Source organism: Lepisosteus platostomus, chromosome 5 (genome assembly GCF_059453375.1).
Source record: "Lepisosteus platostomus isolate fLepPlt1 chromosome 5, fLepPlt1.hap1, whole genome shotgun sequence".
NCBI lineage: Eukaryota > Metazoa > Chordata > Actinopteri > Semionotiformes > Lepisosteidae > Lepisosteus > Lepisosteus platostomus.
In genome coordinates this window covers 54,453,478-54,475,977 of record NC_142615.1, presented here as the reverse complement: position 1 = coordinate 54,475,977, position 22,500 = coordinate 54,453,478, and the positions used below count along the sequence as shown (strand labels likewise).

General features: G+C 52.4%; 2 protein-coding genes, 16 non-coding genes and 19 pseudogenes across 18 annotated transcripts in view; 2 read left to right on the top strand and 35 right to left on the bottom strand.

The window, feature by feature from the left end:
- The window catches only part of LOC148669485 (5S ribosomal RNA), a 119-nt pseudogene extending 109 nt beyond the window's left edge, over positions 1-10 (bottom strand).
- LOC148669375 (antigen WC1.1-like) overlaps positions 1-22,500 on the top strand; it is a 590,051-nt gene that overhangs the window by 298,786 nt on the left and 268,765 nt on the right. The gene's annotated exons all lie outside the window — the stretch shown is intronic.
- LOC148669398 (uncharacterized) overlaps positions 1-22,500 on the top strand; it is a 469,383-nt gene that overhangs the window by 331,730 nt on the left and 115,153 nt on the right. The gene's annotated exons all lie outside the window — the stretch shown is intronic.
- Positions 548-666, bottom strand: LOC148669484 (5S ribosomal RNA; annotated as a pseudogene).
- LOC148669483 (5S ribosomal RNA) lies at positions 1,204-1,322 on the bottom strand (annotated as a pseudogene).
- Positions 1,859-1,977, bottom strand: LOC148669482 (5S ribosomal RNA). Its single transcript, XR_015937697.1, has one exon. It is a non-coding gene; the product is annotated as a 5S ribosomal RNA (ribosomal RNA).
- Positions 2,515-2,623, bottom strand: LOC148669481 (5S ribosomal RNA; annotated as a pseudogene).
- Positions 3,161-3,279, bottom strand: LOC148669480 (5S ribosomal RNA). The gene has a single exon (XR_015937255.1). It is a non-coding gene; the product is annotated as a 5S ribosomal RNA (ribosomal RNA).
- On the bottom strand, positions 3,817-3,935 carry LOC148669479 (5S ribosomal RNA). The gene has a single exon (XR_015937696.1). It is a non-coding gene; the product is annotated as a 5S ribosomal RNA (ribosomal RNA).
- On the bottom strand, positions 4,473-4,590 carry LOC148669478 (5S ribosomal RNA; annotated as a pseudogene).
- Positions 5,128-5,245, bottom strand: LOC148669477 (5S ribosomal RNA; annotated as a pseudogene).
- Positions 5,783-5,901, bottom strand: LOC148669476 (5S ribosomal RNA; annotated as a pseudogene).
- LOC148669475 (5S ribosomal RNA) lies at positions 6,443-6,561 on the bottom strand. Its single transcript, XR_015937695.1, has one exon. It is a non-coding gene; the product is annotated as a 5S ribosomal RNA (ribosomal RNA).
- On the bottom strand, positions 7,099-7,217 carry LOC148669474 (5S ribosomal RNA; annotated as a pseudogene).
- LOC148669473 (5S ribosomal RNA) lies at positions 7,751-7,869 on the bottom strand (annotated as a pseudogene).
- LOC148669472 (5S ribosomal RNA) lies at positions 8,407-8,525 on the bottom strand (annotated as a pseudogene).
- Positions 9,063-9,181, bottom strand: LOC148669471 (5S ribosomal RNA). The gene has a single exon (XR_015937694.1). It is a non-coding gene; the product is annotated as a 5S ribosomal RNA (ribosomal RNA).
- On the bottom strand, positions 9,719-9,837 carry LOC148669470 (5S ribosomal RNA). The gene has a single exon (XR_015937693.1). It is a non-coding gene; the product is annotated as a 5S ribosomal RNA (ribosomal RNA).
- LOC148669469 (5S ribosomal RNA) lies at positions 10,375-10,493 on the bottom strand. The gene has a single exon (XR_015938437.1). It is a non-coding gene; the product is annotated as a 5S ribosomal RNA (ribosomal RNA).
- LOC148669468 (5S ribosomal RNA) lies at positions 11,031-11,149 on the bottom strand (annotated as a pseudogene).
- Positions 11,687-11,805, bottom strand: LOC148669467 (5S ribosomal RNA). The gene has a single exon (XR_015937692.1). It is a non-coding gene; the product is annotated as a 5S ribosomal RNA (ribosomal RNA).
- On the bottom strand, positions 12,343-12,461 carry LOC148669466 (5S ribosomal RNA; annotated as a pseudogene).
- LOC148669465 (5S ribosomal RNA) lies at positions 12,999-13,117 on the bottom strand (annotated as a pseudogene).
- On the bottom strand, positions 13,651-13,769 carry LOC148669464 (5S ribosomal RNA). Its single transcript, XR_015938145.1, has one exon. It is a non-coding gene; the product is annotated as a 5S ribosomal RNA (ribosomal RNA).
- On the bottom strand, positions 14,307-14,425 carry LOC148669463 (5S ribosomal RNA; annotated as a pseudogene).
- LOC148669462 (5S ribosomal RNA) lies at positions 14,963-15,081 on the bottom strand (annotated as a pseudogene).
- Positions 15,619-15,737, bottom strand: LOC148669461 (5S ribosomal RNA). Its single transcript, XR_015939122.1, has one exon. It is a non-coding gene; the product is annotated as a 5S ribosomal RNA (ribosomal RNA).
- Positions 16,273-16,391, bottom strand: LOC148669460 (5S ribosomal RNA). The gene has a single exon (XR_015938282.1). It is a non-coding gene; the product is annotated as a 5S ribosomal RNA (ribosomal RNA).
- Positions 16,929-17,047, bottom strand: LOC148669459 (5S ribosomal RNA). Its single transcript, XR_015938842.1, has one exon. It is a non-coding gene; the product is annotated as a 5S ribosomal RNA (ribosomal RNA).
- On the bottom strand, positions 17,585-17,703 carry LOC148669458 (5S ribosomal RNA). Its single transcript, XR_015938840.1, has one exon. It is a non-coding gene; the product is annotated as a 5S ribosomal RNA (ribosomal RNA).
- LOC148669457 (5S ribosomal RNA) lies at positions 18,241-18,359 on the bottom strand (annotated as a pseudogene).
- LOC148669456 (5S ribosomal RNA) lies at positions 18,897-19,015 on the bottom strand (annotated as a pseudogene).
- Positions 19,552-19,670, bottom strand: LOC148669455 (5S ribosomal RNA). Its single transcript, XR_015938839.1, has one exon. It is a non-coding gene; the product is annotated as a 5S ribosomal RNA (ribosomal RNA).
- Positions 20,208-20,326, bottom strand: LOC148669454 (5S ribosomal RNA). Its single transcript, XR_015937691.1, has one exon. It is a non-coding gene; the product is annotated as a 5S ribosomal RNA (ribosomal RNA).
- On the bottom strand, positions 20,864-20,982 carry LOC148669453 (5S ribosomal RNA). Its single transcript, XR_015938596.1, has one exon. It is a non-coding gene; the product is annotated as a 5S ribosomal RNA (ribosomal RNA).
- LOC148669452 (5S ribosomal RNA) lies at positions 21,520-21,638 on the bottom strand (annotated as a pseudogene).
- On the bottom strand, positions 22,176-22,294 carry LOC148669451 (5S ribosomal RNA; annotated as a pseudogene).

Below are 22,500 nucleotides of genomic sequence, written 5' to 3'. Positions count from 1 at the left end.
GGCCGTAAGCGAGAGCAAGGCTCGCTGGCACCCTTCTTATTGAGAGGACAGCCCCGTCACCTCTTTTACGACGCTGCTTTTTTTCCCTTGCGTTTTTCTCTTCTTTCCACGTTCTCTCTCTTCACTGCCTTCGTCCCCGCTCTATTTCACTTCAGCCTTTCACTCTTGCTTCCTTCCAATGAGGACGGAGCTGCGGGAGAAAGGGCGCTATAGAGGATCGCTGTGGAGAGCTGCTGCTGTGCTTTGACATCTGAGTTCTGTGGAAAACGATCTCAATACAATTCTGAAAAACGCGACTCTCCGAACGCCAGCCGAACAAGTCTCCACAGCCGAAGCGCTGTGTCTCTTTTCAGCTGGCGATAAACCTTTCTTCGATCCTTTGCGGACTTGTAAAACTGTTCCTGATCAGAATAAAAAACGCTCACGCTAATACACAAGCACCCGTGTCTCGCCAAAGCTGAAAAATAAACAGACGGACAAGCCGCACTGCACGTGTGAACAGGGGAATGAGCGAGCGAGCGGGGATAGGGCGCCTCCTGCGCTTAAAAGCTTACAGCACCTGGTATTCTCAGGCGGTCCCCCATCCAAGTACTAACCAAGCCCATCCCTGTTTAGCTTCCGAGATCAGACGAGATCAGGCGTGCTCAAGGGGGTGTGGCCATAAGCGAGAGCAAGGCTCGCTGGCACCCTTCTTATTGAGAGGACAGCTCCGTCACCTCTTTTACGACGCTGCATTTTTTCCCTTGCGTTTTTCTCTTCTTCCCACGTTCTCTCTCTTCACTGCCTTCGTCCCTGCTCTATTTCACTTCAGCCTTTCACTCTTGCTTCTTTCCAATGAGGACGGAGCTGCGGGAGAAAGGGCGCTATAGAGGATTGCTGTGGAGAGCTGCTGCTGTGCTTTGACATCTGAGCTCTGTGGAAAACGATCTCAATACAATTCTGAAAAACGCGACTCTCCGAACGCCAGCCGAACAAGTCTCCACAGCCGAAGCGCTGTGTCTCTTTTCAGCTGGCGATAAACCATTCCTCGATCCTTTGCGGACTTGTAAAACTGTTCCTGATCAGAATAAAAAACGCTCACGCTAATACACAAGCACCCGTGTCTCGCCAAAGCTGACAAATAAACAGACGGACAAGCCGCACTGCACGTGTGAACAGGGGAATGAGCGAGCGAGCGGGGATAGGGCGCCTCCTGCGCTTAAAAGCTTACAGCACCTGGTATTCCCAGGCGGTCTCCCATCCAAGTACTAACCAGGCCCATCCCTGTTTAGCTTCCGAGATCAGACGAGATCAGGCGTGCTCAAGGGGGTGTGGCCATAAACGAGAGCAAGGTTCGCTGGCACCCTTCTTATTGAGAGGACAGCTCCGTCACCTCTTTTACGACGCTGCTTTTTTCCCTTGCGTTTTTCTCTTCTTCCCACGTTCTCTCTCTTCACTGCCTTCGTCCCCTCTCTATTTCACTTCAGCCTTTCACTCTTGCTTCCTTCCAATGAGGACGGAGCTGCGGGAGAAAGGGCGCTATAGAGGATCGCTGTGGAGAGCTGCTGCTGTGCTTTGACATCTGAGCTCTGTGGAAAACGATCTCAATACAATTCTGAAAAACGCGACTCTCCGAACGCCAGCCGAACAAGTCTCCACAGCCGAAGCGCTGTGTCTCTTTTCAGCTGGCGATAAACCTTTCCTCGATCCTTTGCGGACTTGTAAAACTGTTCCTGATCAGAATAAAAAACGCTCACGCTAATACACAAGCACCCGTGTCTCGCCAAAGCTGACAAATAAACAGACGGACAAGCCGCACTGCACGTGTGAACAGGGGAATGAGCGAGCGAGCGGGGATAGGGCGCCTCCTGCGCTTAAAAGCTTACAGCACCTGGTATTCCCAGGCGGTCTCCCATCCAAGTACTAACCAGGCCCATCCCTGTTTAGCTTCCGAGATCAGACGAGATCAGGCGTGCTCAAGGGGGTGTGGCCGTAAGCGAGAGCAAGGCTCGCTGGCACCCTTCTTATTGAGAGGACAGCTCCGTCACCTCTTTTGCGACGCTGCTTTTTTTCCCTTGCGTTTTTCTCTTCTTCCCACGTTCTCTCTCTTCACTGCCTTCGTCCCCGCTCTATTTCACTTCAGCCTTTCACTGTTGCTTCCTTCCAATGAGGACGGAGCTGCGGGAGAAAGGGCGCTATAGAGGATCGCTGTGGAGAGCTGCTGCTGTGCTTTGACATCTGAGCTCTGTGGAAAACGATCTCAATACAATTCTGAAAAACGCGACTCTCCGAACGCCAGCCGAACAAGTCTCCACAGCCGAAGCGCTGTGTCTCTTTTCAGCTGGCGATAAACCTTTCCTCGATCCTTTGCGGACTTGTAAAACTGTTCCTGATCAGAATAAAAAACGCTCACGCTAATACACAAGCACCCGTGTCTCGCCAAAGCTGATAAATAAACAGACGGACAAGCCGCACTGCACGTGTGAACAGGGGAATGAGCGAGCGAGCGGGGATAGGGCGCCTCCTGCGCTTAAAAGCTTACAGCACCTGGTATTCCCAGGCGGTCTCCCATCCAAGTACTAACCAGGCCCATCCCTGTTTAGCTTCCGAGATCAGGCGTGCTCAAGGGGGTGTGGGCGTAAGCGAGAGCAAGGCTCGCTGGCACCCTTCTTATTGAGAGGACAGCTCCGTCACCTCTTTTACGACGCTGCTTTTTTTCCCTTGCGTTTTTCTCTTCTTCCCACGTTCTCTCTCTTCACTGCCTTCGTCCCTGCTCTATTTCACTTCAGCCTTTCACTCTTGCTTCCTTCCAATGAGGACGGAGCTGCGGGAGAAAGGGGGCTATAGAGGATCGCTGTGGAGAGCTGCTGCTGTGCTTTGACATCTGAGCTCTGTGGAAAACGATCTCAATACAATTCTGAAAAAAGCGACTCTCCGAACGCCAGCCGAACAAGTCTCCACAGCCGAAGCGCTGTGTCTCTTTTCAGCTGGCGATAAACCTTTCTTCGATCTTTTGCGGACTTGTAAAACTGTTCCTGATCAGAATAAAAAACGCTCACGGTAATACACAAGCACCCGCGTCTCGCCAAAGCTGACAAATAAACAGACGGACAAGCCGCACTGCACGTGTGAACAGGGGAATGAGCGAGCGAGCAGGGATAGGGCGCCTCCTGCGCTTAAAGGCTTACAGCACCTGGTATTCCCAGGCGGTCTCCCATCCAAGTACTAACCAGGCCCATCCCTGTTTAGCTTCCGAGATCAGACGAGATCAGGCGTGCTCAAGGGGGTGTGGCCGTAAGCGAGAGCAAGGTTCGCTGGCACCCTTCTTATTGAGAGGACAGCTCCGTCACCTCTTTTACGACGCTGCTTTTTTTCCCTTGCGTTTTTCTCTTCTTCCCACGTTCTCTCTCTTCACTGCCTTCGTCCCCGCTCTATTTCACTTCAGCCTTTCACTCTTGCTTCCTTCCAATGATAACGGAGCTGCGGGAGAAAGGGCGCTATAGAGGATCGCTGTGGAGAGCTGCTGCTGTGCTTTGACATCTGAGCTCTGTGGAAAGCGATCTCAATACAATTCTGAAAAACGCGACTCTCCGAACGCCAGCCGAACAAGTCTCCACAGCCGAAGCGCTGTGTCTCTTTTCAGCTGGCGATAAACCTTTCTTCGATCCTTTGCGGACTTGTAAAACTGTTCCTGATCAGAATAAAAAACGCTCACGCTAATACACAGGCACCCGTGTCTCGCCAAAGCTGACAAATAAACAGACGGACAAGCCGCACTGCACGTGTGAACAGGGGAATGAGCGAGCGAGCGGGGATAGGGCGCTTCCTGCGCTTAAAAGCTTACAGCACCTGGTATTCCCAGGCGGTCTCCCATCCAAGTACTAACCAGGCCCATCCCTGTTTAGCTTCCGAGATCAGACGAGATCAGGCGTGCTCAAGGGGGTGTGGCCGTAAGCGAGAGCAAGGCTCGCTGGCACCCTTCTTATTGAGAGGACAGCTCCGTCACCTCTTTTACGACGCTGCTTTTTTTCCCTTGCGTTTTTCTCTTCTTCCCACGTTCTCTCTCTTCACTGCCTTCGTCCCCGCTCTATTTCACTTCAGCCTTTCACTCTTGCTTCCTTCCAATGAGGACGGAGCTGCGGGAGAAAGGGCGCTATAGAGGATCGCTGTGGAGAGCTGCTGCTGTGCTTTGACATCTGAGCTCTGTGGAAAACGATCTCAATACAATTCTGAAAAACGCGACTCTCCGAACGCCAGCCGAACAAGTCTCCACAGCCGAAGCGCTGTGTCTCTTTTCAGCTGGCGATAAACCTTTCCTCGATCCTTTGCGGACTTGTAAAACTGTTCCTGATCAGAATAAAAAACGCTCACGCTAATACACAAGCACCCGTGTCTCGCCAAAGCTGACAAATAAACAGACGGACAAGCCGCACTGCACGTGTGAACAGGGGAATGAGCGAGCGAGCGGGGATAGGGTGCCTCCTGCGCTTAAAAGCTTACAGCACATGGTACTCCCAGGCGGTCTCCATCCAAGTACTAACCAGGCCCATCCCCGTTTAGCTTCCGAGATCAGACGAGATCAGGCGTGCTCAATGGGGTGTGGCCGTAAGCGAGAGCAAGGCTCGCTGGCACCCTTCTTATTGAGAGGACAGCTCCGTCACCTCTTTTATGACGCTGCTCTTTTTCCCTTGCGTTTTTCTCTTCTTCCCACGTTCTCTCTCTTCACTGCCTTCGTCCCCGCTCTATTTCACTTCAGCCTTTCACTTTTGCTTCCTTCCAATGAGGACGGAGCTGCGGGAGAAAGGGCGCTATAGAGGATCGCTGTGGAGAGCTGCTGCTGTGCTTTGACATCTGAGCTCTGTGGAAAACGATCTCAATACAATTCTGAAAAACGCGACTCTCCGAACGCCAGCCTAACAAGTCTCCACAGCCGAAGCGCTGTGTCTCTTTTCAGCTGGCGATAAACCTTTCCTCGATCCTTTGCGGACTTGTAAAACTGTTCCTGATCAGAATAAAAAACGCTCACGCTAATACACAAGCACCCGTGTCTCGCCAAAGCTGACAAATAAACAGACGGACAAGCCGCACTGCACGTGTGAACAGGGGAATGAGCGAGCGAGCGGGGATAGGGCGCCTCCTGCGCTTAAAAGCTTACAGCACCTGGTACTCCCAGGCGGTCTCCATCCAAGTACTAACCAGGCCCATCCCTGTTTAGCTTCCGAGATCAGACGAGATCAGGCGTGCTCAAGGGGGTGTGGCCGTAAGCGAGAGCAAGGCTCGATGGCACCCTTCTTATTGAGAGGACAGCTCCGTCACCTCTTTTATGACGCTGCTCTTTTTCCCTTGCGTTTTTCTCTTCTTCCCACGTTCTCTCTCTTCACTGCCTTCGTCCCCGCTCTATTTCACTTCAGCCTTTCACTTTTGCTTCCTTCCAATGAGGACGGAGCTGCGGGAGAAAGGGCGCTATAGAGGATCGCTGTGGAGAGCTGCTGCTGTGTTTTGACATCTGAGCTCTGTGGAAAACGATCTCAAAACAATTCTGAAAAACGCGACTCTCCGAACGCCAGCTGAACAAGTCTCCACAGCCGAAGCGCTGTGTCTCTTTTCAGCTGGCGATAAACCTTTCCTCGATCCTTTGCGGACTTGTAAAACTGTTCCTGATCAGAATAAAAAACGCTCACGCTAATACACAAGCACCCGTGTCTCGCCAAAGCTGACAAATAAACAGACGGACAAGCCGCACTGCACGTGTGAACAGGGGAATGAGCCAGCGAGCGGGGATAGGGCGCCTCCTGCGCTTAAAAGCTTACAGCACCTGGTATTCCCAGGCGGTCTCCCATCCAAGTACTAACCAGGCCCATCCCTGTTTAGCTTCCGACATCAGACGAGATCAGGCGTGCTCAAGGGGGTGTGGCCGTAAGCGAGAGCAAGGCTCGCTGGCACCCTTCTTATTGAGAGGACAGCTCCGTCACCTCTTTTACGACGCTGCTTTTTTTCCCTTGCGTTTTTCTCTTCTTCCCACGTTCTCTCTCTTCACTGCCTTCGTCCCCGCTCTATTTCACTTCAGCCTTTCACTCTTGCTTCCTTCCAATGAGGACGGAGCTGCGGGAGAAAGGGCGCTATAGAGGATCGCTGTGGAGAGCTGCTGCTGTGCTTTGACATCTGAGCTCTGTGGAAAACGATCTCAATACAATTCTGAAAAATGCGACTCTCCGAACGCCAGCCGAACAAGTCTCCACAGCCGAAGCGCTGTGTCTCTATTCAGCTGGCGATAAACCTTCCCTCGATTCTTTGCGGACTTGTTAAACTGTTCCTGATCAGAATAAAAAACGCTCACGCTAATACACAAGCACCCGTGTCTCGCCAAAGCTGACAAATAAACAGACGGACAAGCCGCACTGCACGTGTGAACAGGGGAATGAGCGAGCGAGCGAGCGGGGATAGGGCGCCTCCTGCGCTTAAAAGCTTACAGCACCTGGTATTCCCAGGCGGTCTCCCATCCAAGTACTAACCAGGCCCATCCCTGTTTAGCTTCCGAGATCAGACGAGATCAGGCGTGCTCAAGGGGGTGTGGCCGTAAGCGAGAGCAAGGCTCGCTGGCACCCTTCTTATTGAGAGGACAGCTCCGTCACCTCTTTTACGACGCTGCTTTTTTTCCCTTGCGTTTTTCTCTTCTTCCCACGTTCTCTCTCTTCACTGCCTTCGTCCCCGCTCTATTTCACTTCAGCCTTTCACTCTTGCTTCCTTCCAATGAGGACGGAGCTGCGGGAGAAAGGGCGCTATAGAGGATCGCTGTGGAGAGCTGCTGCTGTGCTTTGACATCTGAGCTCTGTGGTAAACGATCTCAATACAATTCTGAAAAACGCGACTCTCCGAACGCCAGCCGAACAAGTCTCCACAGCCGAAGCGCTGTGTCTCTTTTCAGCTGGCGATAAACCTTTCCTCGATCCTTTGCGGACTTGTAAAACTGTTCCTGATCAGAATAAAAAACGCTCACGCTAATACACAAGCACCCGTGTCTCGCCAAAGCTGACAAATAAACAGACGGACAAGCCGCACTGCACGTGTGAACAGGGGAATGAGCGAGCGAGCGGGGATAGGGCGCCTCCTGCGCTTAAAAGCTTACAGCACCTGGTATTCCCAGGCGGTCTCCCATCCAAGTACTAACCAGGCCCATCCCTGTTTAGCTTTCGAGATCAGACAAGATCAGGCGTGCTCAAAGGGGTGTGGCCGTAAGCGAGAGCAAGGCTCGCTGGCACCCTTCTTATTGAGAGGACAGCTCCGTCACCTCTTTTACGACGCTGCTTTTTTTCCCTTGCGTTTTTCTCTTCTTCCCACGTTCTCTCTCTTCACTGCCTTCGTCCCCGCTCTATTTCACTTCAGCCTTTCACTCTTGCTTCCTTCCAATGAGGACGGAGCTGCGGGAGAAAGGGCGCTATAGAGGATCGCTGTGGAGAGCTGCTGCTGTGCTTTGACATCTGAGCTCTGTGGAAAACGATCTCAATACAATTCTGAAAAACGCGACTCTCCGAACGCCAGCCGAACAAGTCTCCACAGCCGAAGCGCTGTGTCTCTTTTCAGCTGGCGATAAACCTTTCCTCGATCCTTTGCGGACTTGTAAAACTGTTCCTGATCAGAATAAAAAACGCTCACGCTAATACACAAGCACCCGTGTCTCGCCAAAGCTGACAAATAAACAGACGGACAAGCCGCACTGCACGTGTGAACAGGGGAATGAGCGAGCGGGGATAGGGCGCCTCCTGCGCTTAAACGCTTACAGCACCTGGTATTCCCGGGCGGTCTCCCATCCAAGTACTAACCAGGCCCATCCCTGTTTAGCTTCCGAGATCAGACGAGATCAGGTGTGCTCAAGGGGGTGTGGCCTTAAGCGAGAGCAGGGCTCGCTGGCACCCTTCTTATTGAGAGGACAGCTCCGTCACCTCTTTTACGACGCTGCTTTTTTTCCCTTGCGTTTTTCACTTCTTCCCACGTTCTCTCTCTTCACTGCCTTCGTCCCCGCTCTATTTCACTTCAGCCTTTCACTCTTGCTTCCTTCCAATGAGGACGGAGCTGCGGGAGAAAGGGCGCTATAGAGGATCGCTGTGGAGAGCTGCTGCTGTGCTTTGACATCTGAGCTCTGTGGAAAACGATCTCAATACAATTCTGAAAAACGCGACTCTCCGAACGCCAGCCAAACAAGTCTCCACAGCCGAAGCGCTGTGTCTCTTTTCAGCTGGCGATAAACCTTTCCTCGATCCTTTGCGGACTTGTTAAACTGTTCCTGATCAGAATAAAAAACGCTCACGCTAATACACAAGCACCCGTGTCTCGCCAAAGCTGACAAATAAACAGACGGACAAGCCGCACTGCACGTGTGAACAGGGGAATGAGCGAGCGAGCGGGGATAGGGCGCCTCCTGCGCTTAAAAGCTTACAGCACCTGGTATTCCCAGGCGGTCTCCCATCCAAGTACTAACCAGGCCCATCCCTGTTTAGCTTCCGAGATCAGACAAGATCAGGCGTGCTCAAGGGGGTGTGGCCGTAAGCGAGAGCAAGGCTCGCTGGCACCCTTCTTATTGAGAGGACAGCTCCGTCACCTCTTTTACGACGCTGCTTTTTTTCCCTTGCGTTTTTCTCTTCTTCCCACGTTCTCTCTCTTCACTGCCTTCGTCCCCGCTCTATTTCACTTCAGCCTTTCACTCTTGCTTCCTTCCAATGAGGACGGAGCTGCGGGAGAAAGGGCGCTATAGAGGATCGCTGTGGAGAGCTGCTGCTGTGCTTTGACATCTGAGCTCTGAGGAAAACGATCTCAATACAATTCTGAGAAACGCGACTCTCCGAACGCCAGCCGAACAAGTCTCCACAGCCGAAGCGCTGTGTCTCTTTTCAGCTGGCGATAAACCTTTCCTCGATCCTTTGCGGACTTGTAAAACTGTTCCTGATCAGAATAAAAAACGCTCACGCTAATACACAAGCACCCGTGTCTCGCCAAAGCTGACAAATAAAGAGACGGACAAGCCGCACTGCACGTGTGAACAGGGGAATGAGCGAGCGAGCGGGGATAGGGCGCCTCCTGCGCTTAAAAGCTTACAGCACCTGGTATTCCCAGGCGGTCTCCCATCCAAGTACTAACCAGGCCCATCCCTGTTTAGCTTCCGAGATCAGACGAGATCAGGCGTGCTCAAGGGGGTGTGGCCGTAAGCGAGAGCAAGGTTCGCTGGCACCCTTCTTATTGAGAGGACAGCTCCGTCACCTCTTTTTCGACGCTGCTTTTTTTCCCTTGCGTTTTTCTCTTCTTCCCACGTTCTCTCTCTTCACTGCCTTCGTCCCTGCTCTATTTCACTTCAGCCTTTCACTCTTGCTTCCTTCCAATGAGGACGGAGCTGCGGGAGAAAGGGCGCTATAGAGGATCGCTGTGGAGAGCTGCTGCTGTGCTTTGACATCTGAGCTCTGTGGAAAACGATCTCAATACAATTCTGAAAAACGCGACTCTCCGAACGCCAGCCGAACAAGTCTCCACAGCCGATGCGCTGTGTCTCTTTTCAGCTGGCGATAAACCTTTCTTCGATTCTTTGCGGACTTGTTAAACTGTTCCTGATCAGAATAAAAAACGCTCACGCTAATACACAAGCACCCGTGTCTCGCCAAAGCTGACAAATAAACAGACGGACAAGCCGCACTGCACGTGTGAACAGGGGAATGAGCGAGCGAGCGGGGATAGGGCGCCTCCTGCGCTTAAAAGCTTACAGCACCTGGTATTCCCAGGCGGTCTCCCATCCAAGTACTAACCAGGCCCATCCCTGTTTAGCTTCCGAGATCAGACGAGATCAGGCGTGCTCAAGGGGGTGTGGCCGTAAGCGAGAGCAAGGCTCGCTGGCACCCTTCTTATTGAGAGGACAGCTCCGTCACCTCTTTTACGACGCTGCTTTTTTTCTCTTGCGTTTTTCTCTTCTTCCCACGTTCTCTCTCTTCACTGCCTTCGTCCCCGCTCTATTTCACTTCAGCCTTTCACTCTTGCTTCCTTCCAATGAGGACGGAGCTGCGGGAGAAAGGGCGCTATAGAGGATCGCTGTGGAGAGCTGCTGCTGTGCTTTGACATCTGAGCTCTGTGGAAAACGATCTCAATACAATTCTGAAAAACGCGACTCTCCGAACGCCAGCCGAACAAGTCTCCACAGCCGAAGCGCTGTGTCTCTTTTCAGTTGGCGATAAACCTTTCCTCGATCCTTTGCGGACTTGTAAAACTGTTCCTGATCAGAATAAAAAACGCTCACGCTAATACACAAGCACCCGTGTCTCGCCAAAGCTGAGAAATAAACAGACGGACAAGCCGCACTGCACGTGTGAACAGGGGAATGAGCAAGCGAGCGGGGATAGGGCGCCTCCTGCGCATAAAAGCTTACAGCACCTGGTATTCCCAGGCGGTCTCCCATCCAAGTACTAACCAGGCCCATCCCTGTTTAGCTTCCAAGATCAGATGAGATCAGGCGTGGTCAAGGGGGTGTGGCCGTAAGCGAGAGCAAGGCTCGCTGGCACCCTTCTTATTGAGAGGACAGCTCCGTCACCTCTTTTACGACGCTGCTTTTTTTCCCTTGCGTTTTTCTCTTCTTCCCACGTTCTCTCTCTTCACTGCCTTCGTCCCCGCTCTATTTCACTTCAGCCTTTCACTCTTGCTTCCTTCCAATGAGGACGGAGCTGCGGGAGAAAGGGCGCTATAGAGGATCGCTGTGGAGAGCTGCTGCTGTGCTTTGACATCTGAGCTCTGTGGAAAACGATCTCAATACAATTCTGAAAAACGCGACTCTCCGAACGCCAGCCGAACAAGTCTCCACAGCCGAAGCGCTGTGTCTCTTTTCAGCTGGCGATAAACCTTTCCTCGATCCTTTGCGGACTTGTAAAACTGTTCCTGATCAGAATAAAAAACGCTCACGCTAATACACAAGCACCCGTGTCTCGCCAAAGCTGACAAATAAACAGACGGACAAGCCGCACTGCACGTGTGAACAGGGGAATGAGCGAGCGAGCGGGGATAGGGTGCCTCCTGCGCTTAAAAGCTTACAGCATCTGGTATTCCCAGGCGGTCTCCCATCCAAGTACTAACCAGGCCCATCCCTGTTTAGCTTCCTAGATCAGACGAGATCAGGCGTGCTCAAGGGGGTGTGGCCGTAAGCGAGAGCAAGGCTCGCTGGCACCCTTCTTATTGAGAGGACAGCTCCGTCACCTCTTTTACGATGCTGCTTTTTTTCCCTTGCGTTTTTCTCTTCTTCCCACTTTCTCTCTCTTCACTGCCTTCGTCCCCGCTCTATTTCACTTCAGCCTTTCACTCTTGCTTCCTTCCAATGAGGACGGAGCTGCGGGAGAAAGGGCGCTATAGAGGATCGCTGTGGAGAGCTGCTGCTGTGCTTTGACATCTGAGCTCTGTGGAAAACGATCTCAATACAATTCTGAAAAACGCGACTCTCCGAACGCCAGCCGAACAAGTCTCCACAGCCGAAGCGCTGTGTCTCTTTTCAGCTGGCGATAAACCTTTCCTCGATCCTTTGCGGACTTGTAAAACTGTTCCTGATCAGAATAAAAAACGCTCACGCTAATACACAAGCACCCGTGTCTCGCCAAAGCTGACAAATAAACAGACGGACAAGCCGCACTGCTCGTGTGAACAGGGGAGTGAGCGAGCGAGCGGGGATAGGGCGCCTCCTGCGCTTAAAAGCTTACAGCACCTGGTATTCCCAGGCGGTCTCCCATCCAAGTACTAACCAGGCCCATCCCTGTTTAGCTTCCGAGATCAGACGAGATCAGGCGTGCTCAAGGGGGTGTGGCCGTAAGCGAGAGCAAGGCTCGCTGGCACCCTTCTTATTGAGAGGACAGCTCCGTCACCTCTTTTACGACGCTGCTTTTTTTCTCTTGCGTTTTTCTCTTCTTCCCACGTTCTCTCTCTTCACTGCCTTCGTCCCCGCTCTATTTCACTTCAGCCTTTCACTCTTGCTTCCTTCCAATGAGGACGGAGCTGCGGGAGAAAGGGCGCTATAGAGGATCGCTGTGGAGAGCTGCTGCTGTGCTTTGACATCTGAGCTCTGTGGAAAACGATCTCAATACAATTCTGAAAAACGCGACTCTCCGAACGCCAGCCGAACAAGTCTCCACAGCCGAAGCGCTGTGTCTCTTTTCAGCTGGCGATAAACCTTTCCTCGATCCTTTGCGGACTTGTAAAACTGTTCCTGATCAGAATAAAAAACGCTCACGCTAATACACAAGCACCCGTGTCTCGCCAAAGCTGACAAATAAACAGACGGGCAAGCCGCACTGCACGTGTGAACAGGGGAATGAGCGAGCGAGCGGGGATAGGGCGCCTCCTGCGCTTAAAAGCTTACAGCACCTGGTATCCCCAGGCGGTCTCCCATCCAAGTACTAACCAGGCCCATCCCTGTTTAGCTTCCGAGATCAGACAAGATCAGGTGTGCTCAAGGGGGTGTGGCCGTAAGCGAGAGCAAGGCTCGCTGGCACCCTTCTTATTGAGAGGACAGCTCCGTCACCTCTTTTATGACGCTGCTTTTTTTCCCTTGCGTTTTTCTCTTCTTCCCACGTTCTCTCTCTTCACTGCCTTCGTCCCCGCTCTATTTCACTTCAGCCTTTCACTCTTGCTTCCTTCCAATGAGGACGGAGCTGCGGGAGAAAGGGCGCTATAGAGGATCGCTGTGGAGAGCTGCTGCTGTGCTTTGACATCTGAGCTCTGTGGAAAACGATCTCAATACAATTCTGAAAAACGCGACTCTCCGAACGCCAGCCGAACAAGTCTCCACAGCCGAAGCGCTGTGTCTCTTTTCAGCTGGCGATAAACCTTTCTTCGATCTTTTGCGGACTTGTAAAACTGTTCCTGATCAGAATAAAAAACGCTCACGCTAATACACAAGCACCCGCGTCTCGCCAAAGCTGACAAATAAACAGACGGACAAGCCGCACTGCACGTGTGAACAGGGGAATGAGCGAGCGAGCGGGGATAGGGCGCCTCCTGCGCTTAAAAGCTTACAGGACCTGGTATTCCCAGGCGGTCTCCCATCCAAGTACTAACCAGGTCCATCCCTGTTTAGCTTCCGAGATCAGACGAGATCAGGCGTGCTCAAGGGGGTGTGGCCGTAAGCGAGAGCAAGGCTCGCTGGCACCCTTCTTATTGAGAGGACAGCTCCGTCACCTCTTTTACGACGCTGCTTTTTTTCCCTTGCGTTTTTCTCTTCTTCCCACGTTCTCTCTCTTCACTGCCTTCGTCCCCGCTCTATTTCACTTCAGCCTTTCCCTGTTGCTTCCTTCCAATGAGGACGGAGCTGCGGGAGAAAGGGCGCTATAGAGGATCGCTGTGGAGAGCTGCTGCTGTGCTTTGACATCTGAGCTCTGTGGAAAACGATCTCAATACAATTCTGAAAAACGCGACTCTCCGAACGCCAGCCGAACAAGTCTCCACAGCCGAAGCGCTGTGTCTCTTTTCAGCTGGCGATAAACCTTTCCTCGATCCTTTGCGGACTTGTTAAACTGTTCATGATCAGAATAAAAAACGCTCACGCTAATACACAAGCACCCGTGTCTCGCCAAAGCTGACAAACAGACGGACAAGCCGCACTGCACGTGTGAACAGGGGAATGAGCGAGCGAGCGGGGATAGGGCGCCTCCTGCGCTTAAAAGCTTACAGCACCTGGTACTCCCAGGCGGTCTCCCATCCAAGTACTAACCAGGCCCATCCCTGTTTAGCTTCCGAGATCAGACGAGATCAGGCGTGCTCAAGGGGGTGTGGCCGTAAGCGAGAGCAAGGCTCGCTGGCACCCTTCTTATTGAGAGGACAGCTCCGTCACCTCTTTTACGACGCTGCTTTTTTTCCCTTGCGTTTTTCTCTTCTTCCCACGTTCTCTCTCTTCACTGCCTTCGTCCCCGCTCTATTTCACTTCAGCCTTTCCCTGTTGCTTCCTTCCAATGAGGACGGAGCTGCGGGAGAAAGGGCGCTATAGAGGATCGCTGTGGAGAGCTGCTGCTGTGCTTTGACATCTGAGCTCTGTGGAAAACGATCTCAATACAATTCTGAAAAACGCGACTCTCCGAACGCCAGCCGAACAAGTCTCCACAGCCGAAGCGCTGTGTCTCTTTTCAGCTGGCGATAAACCTTTCCTCGATCCTTTGCGGACTTGTAAAACTGTTCCTGATCAGAATAAAAAACGCTCACGCTAATACACAAGCACCCGTGTCTCGCCAAAGCTGACAAATAAACAGACGGACAAGCCGCACTGCACGTGTGAACAGGGGAATGAGCGAGCGAGCGGGGATAGGGCGCCTCCTGCGCTTAAAAGCTTACAGCACCTGGTATCCCCAGGCGGTCTCCCATCCAAGTACTAACCAGGCCCATCCCTGTTTAGCTTCCGAGATCAGACAAGATCAGGTGTGCTCAAGGGGGTGTGGCCGTAAGCGAGAGCAAGGCTCGCTGGCACCCTTCTTATTGAGAGGACAGCTCCGTCACCTCTTTTATGACGCTGCTTTTTTTCCCTTGCGTTTTTCTCTTCTTCCCACGTTCTCTCTCTTCACTGCCTTCGTCCCCGCTCTATTTCACTTCAGCCTTTCACTCTTGCTTCCTTCCAATGAGGACGGAGCTGCGGGAGAAAGGGCGCTATAGAGGATCGCTGTGGAGAGCTGCTGCTGTGCTTTGACATCTGAGCTCTGTGGAAAACGATCTCAATACAATTCTGAAAAACGCGGCTCTCCGAACGCCAGCCGAACAAGTCTCCACAGCCGAAGCGCTGTGTCTCTTTTCAGCTGGCGATAAACCTTTCTTCGATCTTTTGCGGACTTGTAAAACTGTTCCTGATCAGAATAAAAAACGCTCACGCTAATACACAAGCACCCGCGTCTCGCCAAAGCTGACAAATAAACAGACGGACAAGCCGCACTGCACGTGTGAACAGGGGAATGAGCGAGCGAGCGGGGATAGGGCGCCTCCTGCGCTTAAAAGCTTACAGGACCTGGTATTCCCAGGCGGTCTCCCATCCAAGTACTAACCAGGTCCATCCCTGTTTAGCTTCCGAGATCAGACGAGATCAGGCGTGCTCAAGGGGGTGTGGCCGTAAGCAAGAGCAAGGCTCGCTGGCACCCTTCTTATTGAGAGGACAGCTCCGTCACCTCTTTTATGACGCTGCTCTTTTTCCCTTGCGTTTTTCTCTTCTTCCCACGTTCTCTCTCTTCACTGCCTTCGTCCCCGCTCTATTTCACTTCAGCCTTTCACTCTTGCTTCCTTCCAATGAGGACGGAGCTGCGGAAGAAAGGGCGCTATAGAGGATCGCTGTGGAGAGCTGCTGCTGTGCTTTGACATCTGAGCTCTGTGGAAAACGATCTCAATACAATTCTGAGAAACGCGACTCTCCGAACGCCAGCCGAACAAGTCTCCACAGCCGAAGCGCTGTGTCTCTTTTCAGCTGGCGATAAACCTTTCCTCGATCCTTTGCGGACTTGTAAAACTGTTCCTGATCAGAATAAAAAACGCTCACGCTAATACACAAGCACCCGTGTCTCGCCAAAGCTGACAAATAAACAGACGGACAAGCCGCACTGCACGTGTGAACAGGGGAATGAGCGAGCGAGCGGGGATAGGGCGCCTCCTGCGCTTAAAAGCTTACAGCACCTGGTATTCCCAGGCGGTCTCCCATCCAAGTACTAACCAGGCCCATCCCTGTTTAGCTTCCGAGATCAGATGAGATCAGGCGTGCTCAAGGGGGTGTGGCCGTAAGCGAGAGCAAGGCTCGCTGGCACCCTTCTTATTGAAAGGACAGCTCCGTCACCTCTTTTACGACGCTGCTTTTTTTCCCTTGCGTTTTTCTCTTCTTCCCACGTTCTCTCTCTTCACTGCCTTCGTCCCCGCTCTATTTCACTTCAGCCTTTCACTCTTGCTTCCTTCCAATGAGGACGGAGCTGCGGGAGAAAGGGCGCTATAGAGGATCGCTGTGGAGAGCTGCTGCTGTGCTTTGACATCTGAGCTCTGTGGAAAACGATCTCAATACAATTCTGAAAAACGCGACTCTCCGAACGCCAGCCGAACAAGTCTCCACAGCCGAAGCGCTGTGTCTCTTTTCAGCTGGCGATAAACCTTTCCTCGATCCTTTGCGGACTTGTAAAACTGTTCCTGATCAGAATAAAAAACGCTCACGCTAATACACAAGCACCCGTGTCTCGCCAAAGCTGACAAATAAACAGACGGACAAGCCGCACCACGTGTGAACAGGGGAATGAGCGAGCGAGCGGGGATAGGGCGCCTCCTGCGCTTAAAAGCTTACAGCACCTGGTATTCCCAGGCGGTCTCCCATCCAAGTACTAACCAGGCCCATCCCTGTTTAGCTTCCGAGATCAGACGAGATCAGGCGTGCTCAAGGGGGTGTGGCCATAAGCGAGAGCAAGGCTCGCTGGCACCCTTCTTATTGAGAGGACAGCTCCGTCACCTCTTTTACGACGCTGCTTTTTTTCCCTTGCGTTTTTCTCTTCTTCCCACGTTCTCTCTCTTCACTGCCTTCGTTCCCGCTCCATTTCACTTCAGCCTTTCACTCTTGCTTCCTTCCAATGAGGACGGAGCTGCGGGAGAAAGGGCGCTATAGAGGATCGCTGTGGAGAGCTGCTGCTGTGCTTTGACATCTGAGCTCTGTGGAAAACGATCTCAATACAATTCTGAAAAACGCGACTCTCCGAACGCCAGCCGAACAAGTCTCCACAGCCGAAGCGCTGTGTCTCTTTTCAGCTGGCGATAAACCTTTCCTCGATCCTTTGCGGACTTGTAAAACTGTTCCTGATCAGAATAAAAAACGCTCACGCTAATACACAAGCACCCGTGTCTCGCCAAAGCTGACAAATAAACAGACGGACAAGCCGCACTGCACGTGTGAACAGGGGAATGAGCGAGCGAGCGGGGATAGGGCGCCACCTGCGCTTAAAAGCTTACAGCACCTGGTATTCCCAGGCGGTCTCCCATCCAAGTACTAACCAGGCCCATCCCTGTTTAGCTTCCGAGATCAGACGAGATCAGGCGTGCTCAAGGTGGTGTGGCCGTAAGCGAGAGCAAGGCTCGCTGGCACCCTTCTTATTGAGAGGACAGCTCCGTCACCTCTTTTACGACGCTGCTTTTTTTCCCTTGCGTTTTTCTCTTCTTCCCACGTTCTCTCTCTTCACTGCCTTCGTCCCCGCTCTATTTCACTTCAGCCTTTCACTCTTGCTTCCTTCCAAAGAGGACGGAGCTGCGGGAGAAAGGGCGCTATAGAGGATCGCTGTGGAGAGCTGCTGCTGTGCTTTGACATCTGAGCTCTGTGGAAAACGATCTCAATACAATTCTGAAAAAAGCGACTCTCCGAACGCCAGCCGAACAAGTCTCCACAGCCGAAGCGCTGTGTCTCTTTTCAGCTGGCGATAAACCTTTCCTCGATCCTTTGCGGACTTGTAAAACTGTTCCTGATCAGAATAAAAAACGCTCACGCTAATACACAAGCACCCGTGTCTCACCAAAGCTGACAAATAAACAGACGGACAAGCCGCACTGCACGTGTGAACAGGGGAATGAGCGAGCGAGCGGGGATAGGGCGCCACCTGCGCTTAAAAGCTTACAGCACCTGGTATTCCCAGGCGGTCTCCCATCCAAGTACTAACCAGGCCCATCCCTGTTTAGCTTCCGAGATCAGACGAGATCAGGCGTGCTCAAGGTGGTGTGGCCGTAAGCGAGAGCAAGGCTCGCTGGCACCCTTCTTATTGAGAGGACAGCTCCGTCACCTCTTTTACGACGCTGCTTTTTTTCCCTTGCGTTTTTCTCTTCTTCCCACGTTCTCTCTCTTCACTGCCTTCGTCCCCGCTCTATTTCACTTCAGCCTTTCACTCTTGCTTCCTTCCAATGAGGACGGAGCTGCGGGAGAAAGGGCGCTATAGAGGATCGCTGTGGAGAGCTGCTGCTGTGCTTTGACATCTGAGCTCTGTGGAAAACGATCTCAATACAATTCTGAAAAACGCGACTCTCCGAACGCCAGCCGAACAAGTCTCCACAGCCGAAGCGCTGTGTCTCTTTTCAGCTGGCGATAAACCTTTCCTCGATCCTTTGCGGACTTGTAAAACTGTTCCTGATCAGAATAAAAAACGCTCACGCTAATACACAAGCTCCCGTGTCTCACCAAAGCTGACAAATAAACAGACGGACAAGCCGCACTGCACGTGTGAACAGGGGAATGAGCGAGCGAGCGGGGATAGGGCGCCTCCTGCGCATAAAAGCTTACAGCACCTGGTACTCCCAGGCGGTCTCCCATCCAAGTACTAACCAAGCCCATCCCTGTTTAGCTTCCGAGATCAGACGAGATCAGGCGTGCTCAAGGGGGTGTGGCCATAAACAAGAGCAAGGCTCGCTGGCACCCTTCTTATTGAGAGGACAGCTCCGTCACCTCTTTTACGACGCTGCTTTTTTTCCCTTGCGTTTTTCTCTTCTTCCCACGTTCTCTCTCTTCACTGCCTTTGTCCCCGCTCTATTTCACTTCAGCCTTTCACTCTTGCTTCCTTCCAATGAGGACGGAGCTGCGGGAGAAAGGGCGCTATAGAGGATCGCTGTGGAGAGCTGCTGCTGTGCTTTGACATCTGAGCTCTGTGGAAAACGATCTCAATACAATTCTGAAAAACGCGACTCTCCGAACGCCAGCCGAACAAGTCTCCACAGCCGAAGCGCTGTGTCTCTTTTCAGCTGGCGATAAACCTTTCCTCGATCCTTTGCGGACTTGTAAAACTGTTCCTGATCAGAATAAAAAATGCTCACGCTAATACACAAGCACCCGTGTCTCGCCAAAGCTGACAAATAAACAGACGGACAAGCCGCACTGCACGTGTGAACAGGGGAATGAGCGAGCGAGCGGGGATAGGGCGCCTCCTGCGCTTAAAAGCTTACAGCACCTGGTATTCCCAGGCGGTCTCCCATCCAAGTACTAACCAGGCCCATCCCTGTTTAGATTCCGAGATCAGACGAGATCAGGCGTGCTCAAGGGGGTGTGGCCGTAAGCGAGAGCAAGGCTCGCTGGCACCCTTCTTATTGAGAGGACAGCTCCGTCACCTCTTTTACGACGCTGCTTTTTTCCCTTGCGTTTTTCTCTTCTTCCCACGTTCTCTCTCTTCACTGCCTTCGTCCCCGCTCTATTTCACTTCAGCCTTTCACTCTTGCTTCCTTCCAATGAGGACGGAGCTGCGGGAGAAAGGGCGCTATAGAGGATCGCTGTGGAGAGCTGCTGCTGTGCTTTGACATCTGAGCTCTGTGGAAAACGATCTCAATACAATTCTGAAAAACGCGACTCTCCGAACGCCAGCCGAACAAGTCTCCACAGCCGAAGCGCTGTGTCTCTTTTCAGCTGGCGATAAACCTTTCCTCGATCCTTTGCGGACTTGTAAAACTGTTCCTGATCAGAATAAAAAACGCTCACGCTAATACACAAGCACCCGTGTCTCGCCAAAGCTGACAAATAAAGAGACGGACAAGCCGCACTGCACGTGTGAACAGGGGAATGAGCGAGCGAGCGGGGATAGGGCGCCACCTGCGCTTAAAAGCTTACAGCACCTGGTATTCCCAGGCGGTCTCCCATCCAAGTACTAACCAGGCCCATCCCTGTTTAGCTTCCGAGATCAGACGAGATCAGGCGTGCTCAAGGTGGTGTGGCCGTAAGCGAGAGCAAGGCTCGCTGGCACCCTTCTTATTGAGAGGACAGCTCCGTCACCTCTTTTACGACGCTGCTTTTTTTCCCTTGCGTTTTTCTCTTCTTCCCACGTTCTCTCTCTTCACTGCCTTCGTCCCCGCTCTATTTCACTTCAGCCTTTCACTCTTGCTTCCTTCCAAAGAGGACGGAGCTGCGGGAGAAAGGGCGCTATAGAGGATCGCTGTGGAGAGCTGCTGCTGTGCTTTGACATCTGAGCTCTGTGGAAAACGATCTCAATACAATTCTGAAAAACGCGACTCTCCGAACGCCAGCCGAACAAGTCTCCACAGCCGAAGCGCTGTGTCTCTTTTCAGCTGGCGATAAACCTTTCCTCGATCCTTTGCGGACTTGTAAAACTGTTCCTGATCAGAATAAAAAACGCTCACGCTAATACACAAGCACCCGTGTCTCGCCAAAGCTGACAAATAAACAGACGGACAAGCCGCACTGCACGTGTGAACAGGGGAATGAGCGAGCGAGCGGGGATAGGGCGCCTCCTGCGCTTAAAAGCTTACAGCACCTGGTATTCCCAGGCGGTCTCCCATCCAAGTACTAACCAGGCCCATCCCTGTTTAGCTTCCGAGATCAGACGAGATCAGGCGTGCTCAAGGGGGTGTGGCCGTAAGCGAGAGCAAGGCTCGCTGGCACCCTTCTTATTGAGAGGACAGCTCCGTCACCTCTTTTACGACGCTGCTTTTTTTCCCTTGCGTTTTTCTCTTCTTCCCACGTTCTCTCTCTTCACTGCCTTCGTCCCCGCTCTATTTCACTTCAGCCTTTCACTCTTGCTTCCTTCCAATGAGGACGGAGCTGCGGGAGAAAGGGCGCTATAGAGGATCGCTGTGGAGAGCTGCTGCTGTGCTTTGACATCTGAGCTCTGTGGAAAACGATCTCAATACAATTCTGAAAAACGCGACTCTCCGAACGCCAGCTGAACAAGTCTCCACAGCCGAAGCGCTGTGTCTCTTTTCAGCTGGCGATAAACCTTTCTTCGATCCTTTGCGGACTTGTAAAACTGTTCCTGATCAGAATAAAAAACGCTCACGCTAATACACAAGCACCCGTGTCTCGCCAAAGCTGACAAATAAACAGACGGACAAGCCGCACTGCACGTGTGAACAGGGGAATGAGCGAGCGAGCGGGGATAGGGCGCCTCCTGCGCTTAAAAGCTTACAGCACCTGGTATTCCCAGGCGGTCTCCCATCCAAGTACTAACCAGGCCCATCCCTGTTTAGCGTCCGAGATCAGACGAGATCAGGCGTGCTCAAGGGGGTGTGGCCGTAAGCGAGAGCAAGGCTCGCTGGCACCCTTCTTATTGAGAGGACAGCTCTGTCACCTCTTTTACGACGCTGCTCTTTTTCCCTTGCGTTTTTCTCTTCTTCCCACGTTCTCTCTCTTCACTGCCTTCGTCCCCGCTCTATTTCACTTCAGCCTTTCACTCTTGCTTCCTTCCAATGAGGACGGAGCTGCGGGAGAAAGGGCGCTATAGAGGATCGCTGTGGAGAGCTGCTGCTGTGCTTTGACATCTGAGCTCTGTGGAAAACGATCTCAATACAATTCTGAAAAACGCGACTCTCCGAACGCCAGCCGAACAAGTCTCCACAGCCGATGCGCTGTGTCTCTTTTCAGCTGGCGATAAACCTTTCTTCGATCCTTTGCGGACTTGTAAAACTGTTCCTGATCAGAATAAAAAACGCTCACGCTAATACACAAGCACCCGTGTCTCGCCAAAGCTGACAAATAAACAGACGGACAAGCCGCACTGCACGTGTGAACAGGGGAATGAGCGAGCGAGCGGGGATAGGGCGCCTCCTGCGCTTAAGAGCTTACAGCACCTGGTATTCCCAGGCGGTCTCCCATCCAAGTACTAACCAGGCTCATCCCTGTTTAGCTTCCGAGATCAGACGAGATCAGGCGTGCTCAAGGGGGTGTGGCCGTAAGTGAGAGCAAGGTTCGCTGGCACCCTTCTTATTGAGAGGACAGCTCCGTCACCTCTTTTACAACGCTGCTTTTTTTCCCTTGCGTTTTTCTCTTCTTCCCACGTTCTCTCTCTTCACTGCCTTCGTCAACACTCTATTTCACTTCAGCCTTTCACTCTTGCTTCCTTCCAATGAGGACGGAGCTGCGGGAGAAAGGGCGCTATAGAGGATCGCTGTGGAGAGCTGCTGCTGTGCTTTGACATCTGAGCTCTGTGGAAAACGATCTCAATACAATTCTGAAAAACGCGACTCTCCGAACGCCAGCCGAACAAGTCTCCACAGCCGAAGCGCTGTGTCTCTTTTCAGCTGGCGATAAACCTTTCCTCGATCCTTTGCGGACTTGTAAAACTGTTCCTGATCAGAATAAAAAACGCTCACGCTAATACACAAACACCCGTGTCTCGCCAAAGCTGACAAATAAACAGACGGACAAGCCGCACTGCACGTGTGAACAGGGGAATGAGCGAGCGAGCGGGGATAGGGCGCCTCCTGCGCTTAAAAGCTTACAGCACCTGGTATTCCCAGGCGGTCTCCCATCCAATTACTAACCAGGCCCATCCCTGTTTAGATTCCAAGATCAGACGAGATCAGGCGTGCTCAAGGGGGTGTGGCCATAAGCGAGAGCAAGGCTCGCTGGCACACTTCTTATTGAGAGGACAGCTCCGTCACCTCTTTTACGACGCTGCTTTTCATCCCTTGCGTTTTTCTCTTCTTCCCACATTCTCTCTCTTCACTGCCTTCGTCCCCGCTCTGTTTCACTTCAGCCTTTCACTCTTGCTTCCTTCCAATGAGGACGGAGCTGCGGGAGAAAGGGCGCTATAGAGG